At 34.4% G+C, this 3926-nt stretch overlaps 1 pseudogene; it reads right to left on the bottom strand.

The window, feature by feature from the left end:
- Positions 1-1728: 1728 nt before the first annotated feature.
- LOC126006479 (60S ribosomal protein L7a-like) lies at positions 1729-2438 on the bottom strand (annotated as a pseudogene).
- Between the last annotated feature and the right edge of the window lie 1488 nt (positions 2439-3926).

Here is a 3926-nt window from a genome sequence, read left to right on the forward strand (position 1 = left end):
AGAGAATCCATCTGAGCCTGGACTTTTGGTTTTAAGAAGCCTTTTGATTACCATTTCAATTTCCTCTGTAGTGATAGGCTATTCATGTACTCAAGATCATCTTGATTCAATTTGGGAGTTTATAGGAGTTCAAGAATTTATTCATTTCTTCCCAGTTCTCTTGTTTTGTGAAAGATTCTCAAAGTAAACTCTTATTATCCTTTGAATTTCTGTAGCATCTGCAGTGACATCCCCTTTCATTTATGATTTTATTTTATCAAGTTTCTCTATCTCCCTTTATTTGTGAGTCTTGCTAGTGGTTTAGCAATTCTGTTCATTTTTTCAGAATAGCAACTGTTGCTTTCCTTGATTTTTTGGATTGCTTTTTTGGTAGCCTGTTCATTAATTTCTGCTCTAAGTTTTATTATTTTTTTCCACTTACCTACCTAGGCTCATATTGTTGCTCATTTTCCAATTTTTTAATCTGTGCCATTAAGTTATTTATGTAGGCTCATTTTCCTTTCTGATGTATGCTTGCCAAGTTATAAATTTTCCACTTAGTATTGCTTTTGTTTTGTCCCACAAATTCTTATAATTTGTGTCCGTATTCTCATTTGTTTCTATGTATCTTCTGATTTCCTCTTTAAATTCCTCTGTAACCTACTGATTGTTCAGTAGTGAGCTTTTACATTTCAGATGTTAAAGATATTTCTTTTTTTCTGTTGGTAATTCACTTCTATTTTCAGTGCATCATGCTCAGAAAATATAATTGATATAATTTTTATCCTCTTGATTTTTATAGAGGTATGCTTTATGTCTTGGCATGTGGTCTATCTTGGAGATTATCCTATGTGCATTGGAGAAGAATGTGTATTCAGCTTTGTAAAGATGAAAAGCCCTATATATGTGTACTTAGCCACTATCTTCCATACCTTCCTTCAAAGTCACTTGTTACATTTTAGTCTGAATGATCTGTTCTGAGATGGCAGATTTGTGTCGAAGTCTCCCACTACTATTGTGTTTCTATTGATGTCATTCTTCAAGTATATTAGCAGTTGTTTTAAGTATTTTGCTGGGCCCTTTTTGATATATATACAAAAATTAATATTGGATATAAATATAATATATTTAAGAGTGAATAAATATATAAATACATATATTTATATATTGTATATAAATTTATATATATACAATATATTATAAATATATATTTAATATTTCTTCATGAGGTACATGTACCTTGATTATTAAGAAATGCCAGTTTCTGTCACTTGTAATGTTTTTAAGCCTAAAGTCTGTGTCATCTGATATTATTTGGCCACCCCAGCCTTTTTAATAGAGATTTTTGCTTTCAGAAATGTCCTCTAACCTTTGACATTGAATCATTGCTTGCTCAGTAAAACTTTTAAAAATGTAAAGAAGCATTATAATATATATTATGTACATATATATTTTATATTTTATATATTTTATATATTCTTTATATAATTTACATATTTTCATAATATAGTTACATATATTATATACATATATATTTTATATTCATTATAATACTAAATATAAAAGCCAGTATCAGATGCTCCAAGTTAAATATTAAACTCTACACTAGGTATGTGTTGTTAAGAAAACCATATATGAATATCAACATTTATATTTTATTTATTTATTTAGGCTGAAATGACTTCTTATTGTCTGTGTGCATACAGATGAGTAAGGAGTCTTGTACATGATATCTGCTGTGATGCATACTTAGCCCCACTTAATAGCATATTCTTTAGCTTTAATCTTTTCCAGCTCGACAATGTGTTACCAACTTTGGACCCAAGTTGTTTCCACTTCACAGCATATGAATCTCATCGAATCTGTCATTTTTGTTGGTTCTGATGGCCCCCACCAGCTTAACTAGAGCGCATTTCTCTTCCGAGTTGACCTGTGTGAAGGTGGCAATGGTCCAATTCTTCTTGTTGCCCAGGCAGGCCTTCCTTGTGTTGATGCAATAGGGCACCCCCATCTTGTTGCACAGGAGAGGCATAAAGATCATCAGTTCAATGAGGTACATTTTGTGCAAGATCAGTACCAGCTGCTGCTTCTTGTTCTCCAACAACATGGTGAAAATCTTCACCCTGGTTTGCACCATGGGAGTATACTTGATGTGGACATCGCCCTTACCAGTAGCTTTGTTCTCAGAGCAGGCCAGCAGACTCTGCTTCTTCTCCTGCTTGTTCTTGGGCTGCTACTTGTGTGACAACTTGAGCAGCTGCTTCATGGTCTGGTGGTGGAGTGTGGCCACTAGATGAATCTGATTAAATCCCTCTTGGGCTGGATGTCCTGTCCAATGTCTAAGTCCTTGTGGTGCTTCTCCAACAGAGATTCACTATATTTCTGGCCTCCTGCTATTTGACCGTGAAAGGGCCAGCCACCTTCTTTGACTTGACTTTCTTTCCTTTCAGCATCTTTGGCCACTGCATAAGAAAGAGGCCTATATAAGATTCATAGTAAGTGTTTTCATAAATGATATAAAGTGTAAAGAATTATCTCCCTTGAAAGGAACTCTTATTCACTGCTATTGTAAATACCATCTAGTCCAACATTTCTGGAAAATAATACAGATATTCCTCAAAAATCTGAGTATTGAGCTCCCATGTGATTCTGCAATACCATCCTAGAGACATAACCCTATGTACACAAAAACACAATGCAAAAATGCTCTCAACACCCCTATGTTCATTGTAGTGCTATTTAAAATTATCAGAATCTGGAAACAACCCAGATGTTCAACAACATTTAAATGACTAAGGAAACAATAGTGCATCTACGTAATGGAATGCTATGCAGCTATTAGGAAAAATGAACTCACAAAACTTACCTATACATGAATAGACATGGAGACTATTACACTGAGTGAAATGAGTCAGAGGGAGAAAGATAAACACAGAATAGTCTCACTCATCTGTGGAATTTAAGAAAAATAAAAGAGTGGTAATAATACCCAGATACAATAGAGATTGGGGCTGAAGGACCACATCTCACACAGAGTGATGAGTGCACTTAGAGAAATAACTGTACTAAGAACTACTATGACAATAATAAAGAGAAAGAAAAATAAATTTCTGTCTTGATGACAGGCAGGGAATGGGGGAGGAGAGAAATAGGGGACTTTTGTGGCAGGAAAGTTGCCCTGGTGAAGGGTGGTGTATATTTGATGATTGAAACCCAACTATAAATTTTTTTAACCATGGTAATTAAAGAAATTATAAAACACCCAATAATTATCTCTCCTGTCTTTTAAATTTATTTATCATTCATTTATAATTTAGCTTTTTGTTCATTTGTTTTTTGAGTCAAATTCAGTAATGCTCAGGTGTTACTTCACATTGTGATCTCAGAAAAAACTCTTGGCTATGCCTGGGGGAATATATAAAATACCAAGTATCAAACTTGGGTCAGCCACATGCAAGAAAAATGCCCCAGTCATTGTACACTCTTTAGCTACTAATTTATAATTTTATAGAATTTCAAAAGTCAGGCATATATCTGCATATAAAACTTTGATGGTAAAAAGTTGAAGCAGGACCTCAGATCAGTGGAATAGGCTTGAATACTCAGAGAATGTTCTCCAGACTTACAATCATCTAATTTTTGATAAAGGAGCAAGAAATCCTAAATGGAGCAAAGAAAGCCTCTTCAACAAGTGGTGTTGGCACAACTGGCTAGCCACTTGCAAAAAATTGAACTTAGACCCCAGTTAACATCATGTACGAAGGTAAAATCCAAATGGATTAAAGCCCTCAATATCAAACCCGAAACCATAAGATATATAGAACAATACATAGGCAAAACACTTCAGGACATTGAGACTATAGGCATCTTCAAGTAGGAAACTGCACTCTCCAAGCAAGTGAAAGCAGAGACTAACACATGGGAATATATTAAGCAGAGAAGCTTCT

Source organism: Suncus etruscus, chromosome 4 (assembly GCF_024139225.1).
Source record: "Suncus etruscus isolate mSunEtr1 chromosome 4, mSunEtr1.pri.cur, whole genome shotgun sequence".
Lineage (NCBI taxonomy): Eukaryota > Metazoa > Chordata > Mammalia > Eulipotyphla > Soricidae > Suncus > Suncus etruscus.